This window comes from Hemitrygon akajei, chromosome 23 (genome assembly GCF_048418815.1).
Source record: "Hemitrygon akajei chromosome 23, sHemAka1.3, whole genome shotgun sequence".
NCBI classification, from domain to species: Eukaryota; Metazoa; Chordata; class Chondrichthyes; order Myliobatiformes; family Dasyatidae; genus Hemitrygon; species Hemitrygon akajei.
In genome coordinates, this window is record NC_133146.1 from 35559784 (window position 1) to 35577119 (window position 17336).

General features: G+C 48.3%; 1 pseudogene; it reads left to right on the plus strand.

The window, feature by feature from the left end:
• Positions 1–414: 414 nt before the first annotated feature.
• Positions 415–16927, plus strand: LOC140715030 (interferon-induced protein with tetratricopeptide repeats 1-like; annotated as a pseudogene).
• The last annotated feature ends 409 nt before the right edge of the window (positions 16928–17336 follow it).

Here is a 17336-nt window from a genome sequence, read left to right on the forward strand (position 1 = left end):
TAGATTGGTAAAGGTGATGGCACAGTATGTTACAGCTATGGCCTACCAGGGCATAGTTGGACAATGTGTCTGACAAAACAGAGAAAGGTGTGAAAATCACCCACCAAAACAGGCAGGAATGACAGCAGCACTTTCTCTGTCTGACCAGATTATTAAGTTGGTGAAGTCAGCATCCAGGTCAGACAAATAGCTGGTGGCTGCATCCATTGTCAATACTGGTCACCCACGGATGTACACAAGCGGTTTCTTTGTATACTAGCAATGTAATATGCCTGTGGACACAGGGTTATCAGTGAATAACTGATCCAGCTTTGCCAGTGGCTGGGGAGATGATTTACATTACGAGTGTGGAGGTGAATGAATGAGGGCAGAGAGAAGGGAGCCTCACTTACTTGAGATTGAGAGATCGCAGTGATGCGAGCACGGATAACTGGATCCGTTAAATTTAATGTGATCTGTTTCCAGACTTTCAGACAACTGGAAAAGGCAACTGGTTTCCTTGGCTGCGTAAGTCTAGGGAAGACACTCTCCGGTCCCGCCCAGCTCGTGAGATTGAGACAGCTTCTCCCACCCCAAACCCCAGTTTGTGACGATGCTGTGTAATTTGCTACACTGTTACAAATTAGTGTCATGAAATTATAGACAGTACACTGTACAGACATACAACCCTGCAAACACCCATTTCAGGGAGGTAGCACCACCACCCCCGCCCCCACAACCCCATATCGACCCCACATGCTGAATTCCCTTTCTACATCACAATTAGAATTTGGCAGCACCAAAAACAGCTTCATCAACTGGCAGGGCTCTTCGAATCCCAACTGCCCTGTGCTCACAGATTTTACTTTGGACAATGAAAGAGCGAGAGAAGTCAATTGTAAAGCCCGCCCACATAAATAAATTTCTGGGATATTGTATATAATTTGCAGGGATCAGGGAGCGGCTAACAATATGCAGGAGACTCTCGGTACTTCTGGGAGAGGTGGGATGTCTCACTGTATATGATTGAAGGAATTATATTTATGAATTTTAACTGAAGACTTAGGAAAGAAGAAACAAAAGTAAGAACAAGAATAACAAAAAGAAAAGAGCCCATTCTAATGAAACAGTCAAATGTGCACAAGTTGGAGCTCATCTTGAACTTCTCTGCTGAGAACACGCGCTGGATTTCGATCAGCGTAAAAGCCCACACTACCCTTCAAACGTCGCTCACGGTCTATCCCGAGCAAACGAGTCTACCACTGGATCGTATGCTATGCCCAGATCTCCCCAGCATCTCTCTCCATCTCCCACCGAACACGGGTGACAAGTGAAGTGGAAAATCTTGTCAGGTGGAAGAAGGCAGCATACATGAGGTTTAGGAAGCAAAGATCAGATGGGTCTATTGAGGAATATAGGGTAGCAAGAAAGGAGCTTAAGAAGGGGCTGAGAAGAGCAAGAAGGGGTCATGAGAAGGCCTTGGCGAATAGGGTAAAGGAAAACCCCAAGGTATTCTTCAATTATATGAAGAACAAAAGGATGACAGGAGTAAAGGTAGGACCGATTAGAGATAAAAGTGGAAAGATATGCCTGGAGGCTGTGGAAGTGAGCGAGGTACTCAATGAATACTTCTCTTCGGTATTCACCAATGAGAGGGAACGTGATGACAGTGAGGACAATATGAGTGAGGTTGATGTTCTGGAGCATGTTGATATTAAGGGAGAGGATGTGTTGGAGTTGTTAAAATACATTAGGACGGATCAGTCCCCAGGACCTGACGGAATATTCCCCAGTCTGCTCCACAAGTCGAGGGAAGAGATTGCTGAGGCTCTGGCTAGGATCCTTATGTCCTCGTTGTCCACTGGAATGGTACCGGAGGATTGGAGGGAGGTGAATGTTGTCCCCTTGTTCAAAAAAGTAAGTAGGGATTGTCTGGGTAATTATACACCAGCAAGCCTTACATCTGAGGTGGGAAAGCTGTTGGAAAAGATTCTTAGAGATAGGATCTATGGGCATTTAGAGAATCATGGTATGATCAGCGGCAGTCAGCATGGCTTTGTGAAGGGCAGATCATGCCTAACAAGCCTGATAGAGTTCTTTGAGGAGGTGACCAGGCATATAGATGAGGGTAGTGCAGTGGATGTGATCTACATGGATGTTAGTAATGCATTTGACAAGGATCCACACGGTAGGCTTATTCAGAAAGTCAGAAGGCATGGGATCCAGGGGAGTTTGGCCAGGTGGATTCAGAATTGGCTTGCCTGCAGAAGGCGAGGGTCGTGGCGGAGGGAGTACATTCAGATTGGAGGGTTGTGACTAGTGGTGTCCCAAAAGGATCTGTTCTGGGACCTCTACTTTTTGTGATTTTTATTAACGACCTGGATGTGGGGGTAGAAGGGTGGGTTGGCAAGTTTGCAGATGACACAAAGGTTGGTGGTGTTGTAGATAGTGTAGAGGATTGTCGAAGATTGCAGAGAGACAGTGATAGGATGCAGAAGTCGGCTGAGAAGTGGCAGATGGAGTTCAACCCAGATAAGTGTGAGGTGGTACACTTTGGAAGGACAAACTCCAAGGCAGAGTACAAAGTAAATGGCAGGATACTTGGTAGTATGGAGAAGCAGAGGGATCTGGGGGTACTTGTCCACAGATCCCTGTAAGTTGCCTCACAGGTAGATATGGTAGTTAAGAAAGCTTATGGGGTTTTAGCTTTCATAAGCCGAGGGATAGATTTTAAGAGACGCAATGTAGTGATGCAGCTCTATAAAACTCTAGTTAGGCCACACTTGGAGAACTATGTGCAGTTCTGCTCGCCTCACTATAGGAAGGATGTGGAAGCATTGGAAAGGGTACAGAGGAGATTTACCAGGATGCTGCCTGGTTTAGAGAGAATGGATTATGATCAGAGATGAATGGAGCTCGAGCATTACTCTTTGGAGAGAAGGAGGATGAGAGGAGACATGATAGAGGTGTACAAGATATTAAGAGGAATTGACAGAGTGGACAGCCAGCTCCTCTTCACCAGGGCACCACTGCTCAGTACAAGAGGACATGGCTTTAAGTTAAGGGGAGGGTAGTCCAAGGGGGATATTAGAGGAATGTTTTTCACTCAGAGAGTGGTCGGTGCGTGGAATGCACTGCCTGAGTCAGTGGTGGAGGCAGACACTCTAGTGAAGTTTAAGAGACTACTGGACAAACATATGGAGGAATTTAAGGTGGGGTGTTATATGGGAGGCAGGGTTTGAGGGTCAGCACAACATTGTGGGCCGAAGGGCCTGAAATGTGCTGTACTGTTCTATGTTCTATGTTCTAACACAAGCCCAAGACCTACCTTATTGTCCCTCACCAAGAAAACCTCCCACTAATTGGATGGCACACATTCCACAACATCACTTATCTTCATCAATAACCCAAACAGACTGAAAGCAGAACAAGCAGCTCTTACAGAACTGATAAATGAAATACCTACAGCATAACAGTATACGAGGGGTGATGATAAGTTCATGGCCTAAGTAAGAAGGAATCAATTTTATAAAACCTGTCACATTTATTTTTCACCATAGTCCCCTCCTACATTTACACACTTAGTCCAGCGGTCATGGAGCATACGGATCCCTTCTTTGTAGAGTTCCTAAAAGCTGTTAGTCCCAGTCCCGACAATGCTGTTTAAAATTCAATTCAGTCTCTGAGGTGTGGATGTGAATCAGGAGGTGTGAAGGTTGTGTGTAGTTTCAAAGAAAGCATTGTCCACACGTTGAAATTATGGAGCTGTCTATTGATGTTTTGTGGCGACCCAATTACTAGCACACTCGAACCGGCTGACAATTAGCCAGAGTGCAGGGACAAAGGAAGAAAGCCTGAGGGGGTTTCGGTAGGGCCTCTCAAGGTATCTGGTGGGAGAGACAGGCTTTAAAGCAAGACTGTGGAGTTGAAATAAACTTATTCTTTGGCTGCAGTTTATCGACTCCGTGTCGTTATTTCAGCTCTGCGTGTAGCACACCGCTACAATTGGTGATCCCGACGGTCCAAACGTTTTTGGACCGGAGATGACAGACGCTGCATTTGTTAATGTGGTTTCCTTGAAGCTGCCAAGCTTCTGGACGCTACAACCTCACCTATGGTTTCAGCAAGCAGAAGCCCAATTCCATGTTCGGCAAATAACCTCAGAGGACACCCGTTACTACTACGTGGTGAGCTCCCTCGACCAGGACACAGCGGCCCAGGTCGCGGAGTTCGTACAGTCTCCCCCAGCGGACAGCAAGTACACAGCATTCAAAGCCCTGCTCATAGGGACTTTCGGGCTCTCCCGCCGCAAGCAAGCTGCCCGTTTACTGCACCTAGATGGCTTGGGAGACAGGCCTCCATCGGCTTTAATGAATGAGATGTTGTCTCTGGCCGGCGGACACAAACCCTGCCTCATGTTTGAGCAGGCGTTCCTGAAGCAGCTGCCCGAGGACATACGCCTGCTGCTGTCCGACGTGGATTTCAGCGACCCCCGGAAGGTGGCAGCCCGGGCGGACGTGCTGTGGAACGCCAAGAAGGTGAGTGGGGCATCCATCGCACAGATCACCAGGCCACGCTTCCAGCAGCAAACCAGTCCAGGCCTGGCCACAGAGCCCGCTAAACCCAGAGGCCAGGGTGTGGAGCCCAACGAGCAATGGTGTTTCTACCACCAGCGGTGGGGCGCAGAAGCCCGCCGTTGTCGCCCGCCCTGCCAGTTCCCAGGAAACACCAGGGCCAGCCGTCGCTGATGACTACGACGGCTGGCCCTCGGGATAGCCTCCTGTATGTCTGGGACAAGCAGTCGGGACGCCGGTTTTTGGTCGACACCGGTGCCGAGATCAGCGTCTTACCTCCGATGAGTTACGACACCCGCAGCAGAGCGCCAGGTCCCCCCCTGTGGGCCGCGAACGGCAGCACTATAAGGACTTATGGCACCCGTCCGGTGCAGCTACGGTTCGACTCCAGCCAGTTCACGTGGGACTTCACACTGGCCGACGTAGCCCAACCGCTTCTGGGTGTGGATTTCTTGCAGGCTCACAGCCTACTGGTCGACCTGCCCAGGAAGAGACTGGTTCACGCCGAGACCTTTCAGACGTTCTCCCTGGGTGCAGCCCAGTTGCCAGCCCCTCACCTCGGCTCCATCACGCTGTCCGACAACGACTTCACCAGGGTCCTGGCGGATTTCCCATCGGTTCTGGCACCGCAGTTCGTGGCAGCCATGCCCCGACATGGCGTACAGCACCACGTCCTGACCCAGGGACCACCCCTCCATGCCCGCGCTTGGCGGCTTCCCACGGACAAGCTCCGACTGGCGAAAGAGGAGTTCAAGAGGATGGAGGAATTGGGGATCATTCGGCGGTCCGACAGCCCATGGGCCTCCCCCCTGCACATGGTGTCCAAAGCAACCAGGGGCTGGAGACCGTGCGGCGACTACCACAGGCTGAATGAGGCTACAACACCGGACCGCTACCCTGTGCCGCACATTCAGGACTTTGCAGCAAACCTGCACGGCGCACGGGTCTTCTCCAAGGTAGACCTCATCCGCGGATACCATCAAATCCCGATGCATCCGGACGACGTCCCCAAAACGGCTCTCATCACCCCGTTCAGTCTTTTTGAGTACCTCCGCATGCCGTTCGGCCTGAAGAATGCCGCACAGACGTTCCAGCGGTTGATGGACGCGGTGGGACGCGACCTGGACTTCGCATTCATCTATTTGGACGACATCCTCATAGCCAGCAGCAGCCGTCAGGAGCATCTGTCCCACCTCCGACAACTCTATGCCCGGCTGAGTGACTACGGTCTAACGATCAACCTGGCCAAATGTCAGTTCGGGCTCGACACCATTGACTTCCTGGGCCACAGGATTACCACAGACGGGGCAACCCCTCTGCCCGCTAAGGTAGATGCGGTCCGCCATTTCCCTCGACCCACCACAATCAAAGGCCTTCAGGAATTCGTAGGTATGGTCAATTTCTACCACCGCTTCCTCCCTTCAGCTGCCCGGATCATGCACCCCCTGTTCGCCTTGCTGTCCGGTCCGGGCAAGGACATTACCTGGGACGAGGTGTCCACCGCCGCTTTCATTCAAACGAAGGATGCCTTGGCAAATGCCACGATGCTAGTGCACCCCAGAATGGACGTCCCTACCGCCCTCACAGTGGACGCATCTAATACGGCAGTCGGTGGGGTACTGGAGCAGCTCATCACGGGCCGCTGGCAACCCCTGGCGTTTTTCAGCAAACACCTGCGGCCACCCGAGCTCAAATACAGTGCTTTCGACCGGGAGCTGTTGGCGATATACCTGGCAATCCGGCATTTCAGGTACTTCTTAGAAGGTAGGCCCTTCACCACGTTCACGGACCACAAACCACTTACCTTTACATTCACAAAGGTGTCCGATCCCTGGTCGTCCCGCCAGCAGCGCCATCTGTCCTACATCTCTGAATACACGACGGACGTCCGGCACGTCTCGGGTAAGGACAATGTCGTGGCAGATGCGCTCTCTCGCCCTAACATTCACGCCCTTTCCCAAGGGGTAGACTTTGAGGCGCTGGCAGAGGCACAGCAGGCAGATGAGGAGATCCCGAGTTACAGGACCGCAGTCTCCGGTTTGCAGCTCCAGGACCTCCCCGTAGGCCCAGGTGAGAGGACCCTACTCTGTGACGTCGCCACCGGCCAGCCCCGTCCCGTCGTCCCGGCACCTTGGCGGTGACGCGTTTTCGACTCCATTCATAACTTGGCGCACCCCTCCATCAGGACAACCGTCCGGATGGTCTCCAGCAGGTTTGTTTGGCACGGACTCCGCAAGCAGGTCCGTCACTGGGCCAGAACGTGCATGCACTGCCAGACGGCCAAGGTGCAGCGACACACCAAGGCCCCGCCGCAGCAGTTCCACCCCACCCACCGGCGTTTCGACCACATTCATGTGGATATCGTGGGCCCCCTGCCAGTGTCGCGTGGGGCGCGGCACCTCCTGACTATCGTGGACCGGTTCACAAGATGGCCAGAGGCGATCCCGCTCACCAACACCACCTCTGAATCTTGCGCCCGGGCACTGATCGCCACCTGGGTGTCCCGCTTTGGTGTACCGGCCCACATTACCTCCGACAGAGGCGCCCAGTTCACCTCCAGCCTGTGGTCAGCGATGGCCAGCCTGTTGGGAATGCAGCTGCACCACACCACTGCCTACCACCCACAGTCGAACGGACTGGTGGAGCGTTTCCACCGTCACCTGATGTCGGCTCTCATGGCCCGCCTGCGCAGAGCTAACTGGGCGGACGAGCTTCCCTGGGTCCTACTCGGCATCCGCACGGCGCCCAAGGACGATCTGCACGCTTTGTCGGCCGAGTTGGTGTATGGCGCACCCCTGGTCGTTCCCGGGGAGTTCATACCAGCCCCAAGGGGGCGAGAGGACGAACCCGCAGCAGTCCTGGGCAGACTACGCGAGAGGCTTGGTGCCCTGGCCCCCGTACCCACTTCGCAGCATGGGCAGCACCCGACCTGCGTACCCAAAGACCTGCAGAACTGTAAGTTTGTGTTTGTACGATGGGGTGGGCATCGGCCACCACTGCAACGGCCCTACGAGGGGCCATTTACGGTGCTCAGGAACAACGGGTCCACGTTCGTGCTGGACGTTGGGGGGAGAGAGGAGGTTTTCACGGTGGACCGACTCAAACCGGCCCATGTGGACTTGGCGCAACCAGTCGAGTTTCCGGCACCATGGTGCAGAGGCCGACCTCCCAAACAGGGTCCGGCCCAGACTGTGGACATTAGGGGGTGTATCGCCGGTTCTGGGGGAGGGGGTTATGTGGTGACCCAATTACTAGCACTCTCAAACTGGCTGACAATTAGCCAGAGTGCAGGGACAAAGGAAGAAAGCCTGAGGGGGTTTCAGTAGGGCCTCTCAAGGTATCTGGTGGGAGTGACAGGCTTTAAAGCAAGACTGTGGAGTTGAAATAAACTTATTCTTTGGCTGCAGTTTATCGACTCCGTGTCGTTATTTCAGCTCTGTGTGTAGCACACCGCTACAGTTTGACACATAAAATATCGAACCCCACGTTGGGCCAGCAGACCTTTCCACCGAAGGCATCTCTATATGATGCCTGCTGTACCTTGTATTGTCTAATAAAGAAACTGTTTTGTATCTACCAGTATTTTCCTCCTGTGAATTCATTCACACAACAACACCCTGGTGCTACATAGACCAGCCTATCTGAGGGACTCCTGACTCTTTGAGGCCTCCTTATCTCATCACTACATCTTCAGTTTCAGACACTCCTTGGGATACTTCTCAGGCAGAACCACCTGGAAACGCTGAGGCCGGTCCGGAGGCGATGTGACCCGGTGTAGGATCTGGTTCCTCAACTCCAGTCTGGACCATTCTCTCAGTAGTAGAGACACCACAGAGTGTTTCATCTTTTCTGTTTGGGTCATGTCCCCTTTCGCAGTCGCTGACCAAACAGTACCAATACACGGGTCATCTCACTGACCAGCTGCCACTTCCTGGGGCTCAATTCAGGCAACTGCTTTGTCTTCAGAGCAGTCAGGTTGCAATAAGCTTGTGGAATGGCACCATCAGAACCTCCCAAATGATCTACCACTCGATCCTGTCCTTGCCTTTCCTGTGCCTTCCTGTGATGGAAAACTGGCACATGGCTTTCACTCCAATGGCAGGAAAGCGCTCCCACTCTCCGTCCCCGTCCAGCCCGTCATGCGCACATTGGGACAACGCTTCCACATCTGTGTTTCTGCTTCCCAGACGGTACTTCAGACTGAAATCATAGGCAGACAACACCGACAACCACCGATGGCCTGTGGCATCCAATTTCGTCAAGGTTAGGATATAAGTTAATGTGTTGCTGTCCGTTCTTACCTCGAATTTGGCACCATATAAACATTCGCCTAACTTATGCACCACTGCCCATTTCAATGCCAGGAACTCCAACTTGTGCGTGGGATAGATTTTCTCTGAGGGAGACACACTCCAGCTGACGAATGCCACAGTTCTCATCCCTGTGCCCTGATCCTGATATAGAACACCGCCTAAGCTCTCTCTGCTGGCATCTGTGAGCAATACATGTGGCATCCGGGGGTCTGCGAAAGCTCACACTGGCTCTTTTGTCAGCAGATCCTTCAGCAACTGAAAGGACTCTTCCTATTTCACTTCCCATCTTACCACAAAAGGCTCTGAAGTGCTAAGATAATCTCTACCATCCACTCCTTTCTTCCTCCCTTCCTTCCCCAATGGAGGGTCAACGCACAGAAGCTGATCTGAACGGTGACTCACTTTAGAGCAGTCTATCACGAACCTCCGATAGTACCCACAGAACCCAAGGAACGAGCACATGGCACTCACAGTCTGTGGTCTTGGCCATGTGGTCACCGCCTCTATCTTTGACGGAACCGTAGCTACTCCATCCCATCCCCAACATGGAGTTGGCAGAGGTCTTGCAAAACTGGCACTTGTCTGGGGAAAGCTTTAACACTTCAGATTTCAGGCAGACCAGCCCCACCAGTAGCATCACTTCATGTTCCTCCAAGGTGAACCCAAACACTATGAGGTCATCCAGATACACCAATACCTCAAGCAATTTCATATCCCCCCACTGTTTTCTCCATGACACACCAGAAATTACCAGTGGCTCCAGCTATGTCCTGGGGCATCTTTCAAAATGGAAGAATCCCAGTGGACATATAAATGCTGCCTTCTCTTTGTCAGCCTCACTCATGGGGATCTGGTAATACCCACTCCTCAAGTCCAGCACACTGAAACACCTCAAACCATTCAGACAGGCCTGCTCGTCCTTGATTCTCGGGTCTGTATACCGGTTGTGGACTGTACGTCTGTTCAGAGTCCGATAGTCCACACACATCTGTACCTTCCCCTTCATTTTCCTGGCCACCACTATTGGAGATGCGTAAGGGTTTCTGGACACAGTGATGACCCCAGCTTCCTTCAACTTCTGCAGATGCAGCCAAATGTCCTTCACCTCTGCAGGAGCCAGCCGCCGTGACCTTTCTCGGAACGGGGTGTCCTCTGTCACCTGGATGATGCGGCGGGTGCTCTTGGGTGCTCTTCAAAAGTTCATCATTAATCTTCAAAATTTTTAGAAGCAGGAGTTCACTCAACACTACAGCCACATAGATTTGAGCACGTTGGAGCCTACGGGTGCATTCAGTACTGAGGTAATACACCAGAGGAACATGCTACTCTAAACTGTCATAATTTCCAGCCCCTAGCAGCTTTCAGGACAGAATGGAGGAGCTGCATCCACAGTGCGGCAAATTCATCTCCTTTGGGAGGAAGTAGGAAGCAGAGTTGATCTCAGAGTAGGGTTAAAGGTCGGCACAACATGTTCTATGTTCTATGCTGGTCTATGTTCTTTCAGAAATGTGCAGCACGATCCGGGGACGTTGCTAATGCAATTGTTCTGTGAACTGGTCTGGTAACTCGTAAATTATCAAGACTTCAGTGGGCTTCACAAAACTACCCACATCAAACTCATCAGGAAAAAGACATCTTCCAGCTTCAACATTTTCTGTATCAACCTCTGCTTACAACCTCCAGGTACCGGGGAATCCCCAAAGTTGAATGACTCGGCAGTTAACTTTCCTCTTTCCGGAAAGATTTTCTCCCCGGCTTGTCTCACGACCCCAAGCCTCACACACCTTTTTGCCCTCGGGGTGGGCTTCACCCCTCAGAGCGTTCTCAGCGTTCGATAGCAAGGACCCTCATCCTGTGCACTGGGGCATTTTTTCGCCAGAGAGGTAAGGGTGATAGTAATTCTGAATTCTCATTCCTCGCTGGGGACCCATTAGACATTTCAAATCAGACCACTCCTTCCCCTCGCTCCTCAGGAAGGGGAGCAACCTGACTTTGAAGTCCCCGGCCCCAGCTACGGGAGACTCAGCTTGTGATTTGGCACGATCGCCTACACTCCCCTCATCCCAGAAAGTATGGACTGCACACGAACCCCCTCCCCTGGGACCCCAAAAAGACCAGACAGTTCAACCACTGTTATGTCAGTGCTAATCTGAACTCAAACAAAATCCTTGCCTGCAATTTTATCAAACCTCCGATCAGTCCCTGTATCATCCATAACCTCGTATCATAATCACTTTACAGACAATAGTTTTACCCAGACTTAAACACACAACCCACCAGATCAATGCTCAGGGCAATTACAAAGCATCCAACGATCTCGATCCTGGACGCGTCCCCACAATGAATCACCCTGGTTTCCTTGGCTGCGTAGGTCTCGGGAAGACACTCTCAAGTCCCACCAAACTCGTGAGATTGAGATGGCTCATTCCAGCAGAAACAACGGTTTGTGTGGATGCTGTGTAATTTGCCACCTTGTTACAAATTAGTGCCACGAAATAACAGAAAGTACACTGCATACAATTAAAGGAATTATACTTATGAGTTAACTTAACACAACAGATAATAGGGATGACTTACAGTGGATTGAAAACATTAAGCATATAGACATTAAGAAAGAGAATGTGCTGGAACTTTTTGAAAGTGTAAAAAGTTGGATAAGTTTCAGGATCGGAGGAGATGTACCCCAGGCTAATATGGGACGCAAGAGAGGAGATTGCTGAGCCTCTGGAGATGATCTTTGCATTATCAATGAGGACGGGAGAGGTTCTGGACAATTGGAGGTTTGCAGATGTTGTTCCATTATTCAAGAAAGGGAGTAGAGTTAGCCCAGTAAACTATAGACCAGTGAAACTTAATTCAGTGATCAGTAAGTTGTTGGAAAAGGTCCTGGGAGGTTCAATTTATGAACATTTGGAGAGGCATAATATGATGAGGAATAGTCAGCATAGCTGTGTCAAAGGCAGGTCGTGCCTTACATGCCTGACTGAATATTTTGAGGATGTGACTAAACACATTGACGGAGGAAACACAGTAGATATAGTGTATATGGATTTCAGCAAGGCATTTGATGAGGTACTCCATGGGAGGCTTATTGAGTAAGTAAGGAGGCATTGGATCTAAAGGGACCTTGCTTTGTGGATCCAGAATTGGCATGCTCACAGAGGGCAAAGTGTGGTCGTAGATGGGTCATATTCTGCATGGATGTCAGTCTGCATGTGAAGTGCCTCAGGAATCTGATCTGGGACTCCTTCTCTTAGTCATTTTCATAAATGACCTGGATGAGGAAGTGAAGGCTGGGTTACTAAATTTGCAGATGACACAAAGTTTGGGGGTGTTGTGGATATTGTGGAGGAGTGTCAGAAGTACAACGGGACATCGATAGGATGCAAAACTGGGCGGAGAAGTGACAGATTGAGTTCAACCCAGATAAGTTTGGTGTGGTTCATTTTGGTAGATCAAATATGATGGCAGAATATACTATTAAAGGTAAGACTCTTGGCAGTGTGGAGGATCAGTGGGATCTTGATGTCTGAGTCCATAGGGCACTCAAAGCTACTGCACAGGTTGACTGTGTGGTTAAGAAAGCATACGGTGTATTGGCCTTCATCAACCGTGGGATTGAGTTTAGGAGCCGAGAGGTGATGTTACAGCTGTATAGGACACTGGTCAGACCCAGTTGGGGTACTGTGCTCAGTTCTGGTCACTTCACTGAAAGGAAGGATGTGGAAACTATAGAAAAGGTGCAGAGGAGATTTGGCTGGACTGGGAAGAATGCCTTATGAGAATAGGTTGAGTGAACTCTGCCTTTTCTTCTTGGAGAGGTGTAGGTTGAGTGGTGACCTAATAGAGGGGTATAAGATGATCTGAGGCATTGATCATGTGAATACTCAGAGGGTTTTTCCTAGAACAGAAATGGCTAACATGAGAGGGAACAGTTTTTAGGAGTTGAGAGTAGGTACAGAGGAGATGTCAGGGGTAAATTTTTTACACAGTGTGGTAAGTGTGTAGAACGGGCTGCTGCGATGGTGATGGAGGCAGATACAATGGTGTCTTTTAAGAGGCTCCTGGATAGGTACATTGAGAGCAAAATAGATGGCTACGGATAACCCTTGGTAGTTTTCAGGTAAGGACATGTTCAGCATAGCACTGTGGGCTGAAGGGCCTGTATTGTACTGTAGGTTTTCTATGTTTCTATGTTAAAGTGTTAGTAAGATTAACAAAAAGAAAAGGGCCCATTCTAATTAAACAGGCAAATGTGCACAAGGTGCAGCTCATCCTGAACTTCCCTGTTACTCACACGCTGGGCCTTCGGTCAGCGTAAAATCACACACCACCTTCTGAGCGTCGCTCACAGTCCATCTCGAACGAGCGGGTCTACCACTGGATCGTACGCTATGACCAGTTCTCCCCAGCATCTTCTCTCTCCATTTCCCACCAAACACAAGCCCAAGACCAACCTTATTGTCCCTCACCAAGAAAACCTCCCACTAATTGGATGGCACACATTCCACAACATCACTTATCTTCATCAATAACCCAAACAGACTGAAAGCAGAACAAACAGCTCTTACAGAACTGATAAATGAAATACCGACAGTAAAGATGTCAACCAGGGCAGTACTATTGTGACCAGAATTGCAGATTGCTGATAATTCAAAAAGGGGAAAATTATAATTATTTGAAAACAAATGGTCTGAACAACCCATTACACTGGCATTTTGCTGACACATGGATTATTTCTATGGCTAAGCAATGTTGTAGCAGAAAATGCTTCCAAATTATTTTTCATTGCCTCAGTGTTATCAACAGACTTTGAATTTGAGTATCTGGGTGATAATCAGGAAGTAATGGGTAGTATAAAGGGTTGTCAGGTCGAACATCAGATGCAACAACGGAGACTCAGCAGAAGAAAAACTGCACAAACTGAGAAAGAGCACAAATTGCATTCCATCTAACGAACATCATGAGGTAAAGAACGTTTCCTTGCAGTTTATCTTTATGTACAGATTATTATACAGGAGGTGGTTTACGAAAATTAGAGGATCAAAGTGCAATAACTTTGAAAAACTGAGAGTGGACACACAGGCTAACACAGTAGTTGAATAACAACACTGTAGGGTGATCACTACGTTACTCTGCTGGGGTGGAAACAGTGCAGGGAACTGCAGTGCTTTACTGTTATTTTTGTTATTACCATGAATTAAAAAGGCAGTAAATACAAGATTTGCATCTGATTCCTGACTTCTTAAGAGCCTTCTGTTCTGTCTGATCACCAGATGCAAGAGCAAGTTCAAGGGATCATAAATAATCCTTACTCACGGCAGGAGAGGCAAGACGAGTAGGAGAGTAGGAGTCTGATCAAGTCAGTTTATCTGCACTTGTTTTCCTCAAACAGGGGTCTTCGGTGGAATACAACTGAGAACAATGACATTATTTGAAAAGCTTAGCAGTCAGCGTAATCACTTTACGACGGTTTGATTTCCACGGTAATTTTGTAAGAAATGTGGACATTCTCTCTGTGACTGTGTGTATTTCCTCTGGGTACTCGACTGTCATCCTATATTACAAAGATGTACGGGTTAGGGTTAGTGAGTATTTGGTGTCCGAAACGTGCTGACACGCTTTCCGACTGTCCTGCACAATTATTTTGATCTGATATGATGCCAAACGATGCATTTCACTGTATGTTTTGATGTACATGTGACAAAGAAAGTTCATTCTTATTCTTCAAAATTTTTAGAAGTAGGAGTTGACTCAACTCTGCCATACACTACAGCCACGTAGATTTGAGCATATTGGAGCCTGTGGGGTGCATTCAGTACTGAGGTAATACACCAGAGGAACATGCTACTCTAAACTGTCATAATTTCCAGCCCCTAACGGCTTTCAGGACAGAATGGAGGAGCTGCATCCACGGTGCGGCAAATTCATCTCCTTTGGGAGAAAGCAGGAAGCAGAGTTGATCTCAGAGTAGGGTTAAAGGTCGGCACAACATGTTTTATGTTCTATGCTGGTCTATGTTCTTTCAGAAATGTGCAGCAGGATCAGAGGACGTTGCTCATGCAATTGTTCTGTGAACTGGTCTGGCAACTCGTAAATTGCCAGACTTCACTGGGCTTCACAAAACAGCTTTATCTCACTAATGTTATTGAAGTTCTCAATCTTCTAGACATTGAGTCTGAGTACTGGTGGCTGTCTGGGGAAAAGCACCACTTCTCTGTACCGAGATCTGGAGCTATGCTCAGGCTGCTGGCAAAAAAACAAAAGTCTGCAATAGTGGGAGAGCTCAACGTCTGGTAATAAAACCAAGTCCACCATCAGTGTAACAAAGCAACAGATCAGCTGCCTTGGCTGTTCAGGAGACATTTCCATCTTCATCACATGAATCAATTCTTCATATTGGGTTACTGATCTGAAACATTCTCCTTCCTCAGATGCAGACTGACAGGCTGAGCATTTCCAGGTATTCAATGCCATAATTATAAAATAAATCTTTAAAAGACAGCTTTCATACAGTTAGCAAATCTGCGTTTTATGGGATTGCTGGTGAGACCTGCATCAAGTGATCTGAGATGTAATTCATGATTATGTTTTTTCTCTCTTGCAGCAACACACCGGGAGATTTATTGAAAGAGAAGCTCGATCAGCTGCAGTGTCACTTCACGTGGAGACCACAGAAGGAAACTATTGACTTGGACAATGTGATGTTCAGATTGCAAGATTCTCTGACATTGGGTGTAAAATATCAAGTCGGCTCATATAACCATCTTGCTTTTGTAAACTGTCTGCAGGGTAATTTTGAAGAAGCCATTGAAAACTTAAAGGAAGCTGAAAAGATTCTGAGGGAGGAGTACAAAGATGAATTTGAAAGAAGAAGCATCATCACCTATGGAAACTTTGCCTGGGTGCATTACCACATGGGACAACTGACCGAGGCCCAGTCCTATCTTGACAAGCTGGAGATGATCTGTAAACCGCTCAGTGATGGCCCTCGCTATACAGCAATGATACCCGAGGTGTACGGGGAGAAGGGACTGTCATTGTTGAGTTCTGCTACTGAATACTATGAGGAGGCAAAGGAATGCTTTGCAAAGGCTCTGGAGCAAGATCCTGACAACACTGAGTGGATAATGGGATATGCAACTGCACTTTCTCGTCTGGAATCAATGTCTGGAACCCCAGAGAGTCGTGATCAGAGTCAGTCAGTGAAGTATTTCCGACGAGTACTGGATCTTGATCCAGATGATGCTGTGGCCATGGTTGCTGTTGGCTGTAAAACTGCAGAGGCTAAGTCAAAACAAGGAAGCAAATGAATTAGTTGAACAAGCATTGAAGAAAACATCTGATCTTCCATATGTGCTTCGCTATGCTGCACTATATTATGGCCGAAGAAGTTCTTTGGAGAAAGCAATCAAGCTCTTGATAAAAGCTTTAGAATTAACTCCATACTCTTGTTTCATACACCACAAACTTGGATTGTGCTACAGAAGTAAGCTGAAATACTCTTGTAGCAGATATCATCGCAATCTTGAATTTCATCAGAAAGCTGAGTTGATCAATCTGTGCAAGTATCACTTTGAAAAGTCTTTTCAGCACCGTCGAAGGTCAGCTATTCAACCACAGCTGGACTTTGCACAGATCTGCATAACAAATGGGGAATATTCCAGAGCAGAGGAGACTTACCATAGATTGGTGGAGTTAGTGGACATTCGTCCAGAGAATATGCAGATCATATGTCTGGAAGCTGGGTTATTTGAACTGCACCAGAAGAAATCTGAAACAAATGCTGTTCGCCTCTTCCTGAAAGGAGCAAAAATTGAATATAACTCAAGTGAACGGGAAGAATGTCGCATGAATTTGGAGAAGTGGGCAGATAGCAAACATAGAATAAATGCACATGACAGCAAGGCTCTTGGTATTAAAGCAATTCTGTATCAGCTGAATGGAATCAAGGATAAAGCAACTGAATACTTTGAGAAAGCCCTAAAGTTTGATCATGGCAATGAGGAATATGTGAGTGCTCTTTCTCAATTAACATCTGAGCACCACTGGGATGTTTAAAAGATGCATTTCCATCTGAACTGAGGATAGGTTTGGTGGGATGTTGCTTTACCAGTTATATCCTTTTGGCACCTTCTCGAACTCATTAGTGTTCAATTTGCAAAATCGGTCCCTTTCTAACTGAATCAAACTACTCTGTTTCTTTTAAATATATGAATTCCCCAAGTACCCTGAACAAACTGAATTTAACTGTGCTTCTCTGGACACTGGGAAAATGGGATTTCGGATACTGCAGCAAGTAGAGTTAAACGAGAAATCAAAAATTTTTCCACATTGGTTGTTTCAAATTTTAATCTTCGAATGCATTTTATTTTTCAAATATATGGAGTTTGATTTTATCTTAGAGATCGTTGTAAAATATCCTGTAAGGATTTGTTTGGTAATTAAAGCTTCAAAGCAGAATTTGGTC